Source organism: Oxyura jamaicensis, unplaced genomic scaffold, assembly GCF_011077185.1.
Source record: "Oxyura jamaicensis isolate SHBP4307 breed ruddy duck unplaced genomic scaffold, BPBGC_Ojam_1.0 oxyUn_random_OJ66865, whole genome shotgun sequence".
NCBI classification, from domain to species: domain Eukaryota; kingdom Metazoa; phylum Chordata; class Aves; order Anseriformes; family Anatidae; genus Oxyura; species Oxyura jamaicensis.
Window position 1 is genome coordinate 1 of NW_023308284.1, and position 619 is coordinate 619.

Below are 619 nucleotides of genomic sequence, written 5' to 3' on the forward strand. Positions count from 1 at the left end.
GGGGGGGGGCGGGGGCAGGCGGGGCGGGGCCCCCCCGGCGAGGATTTGGGGTAAAAAGGCCAAGAAACGGGGCAACGGGGGGGAGGTTGGGGCGAAAGGCGGTGAGAAACGAGGGTGGGGGGCAACGGGGACAAGGGGTGGTGGGACAAGGGTTGGGGACAACGAGGCTCGGAGGTTGGGGTCATCGAGGCCAAAATTGGGGTCAGCGAGGCCAAATTCGGGGTCAACAAGGCCAAAATTTGGGGTCAACAAGGCCAAAAGTTGGGGTCAACGAGCCCAAGATTTGGGGTCATGAAGGCCAAGATTTGGGGTCTTCGAGGCCAAAATTGGGGTCAACGAGGCCAAGATTTGGGGTAAACGAGGCCAAGATTTGGGGTCATGAAGGCCAAAATTGGGGTCATGAAGGCCAAAATTGGGGGTCAACAAGGCCAAAATTTGGGGTCAACGAGGCCAAAAGTTGGGGTCAACGAGGCCAAAAGTTGGGGTCAACGAGGCCAAAATTGGGGCCATGAAGGCCAAAATTGGGGGTCAACAAGGCTAAAATTTGGGGTCAACGAGGCCAAGATTTGGGGTCGACGAGGCCAAAATTTGGGGTCAACGAGGCCAAGATTTGGGGTCA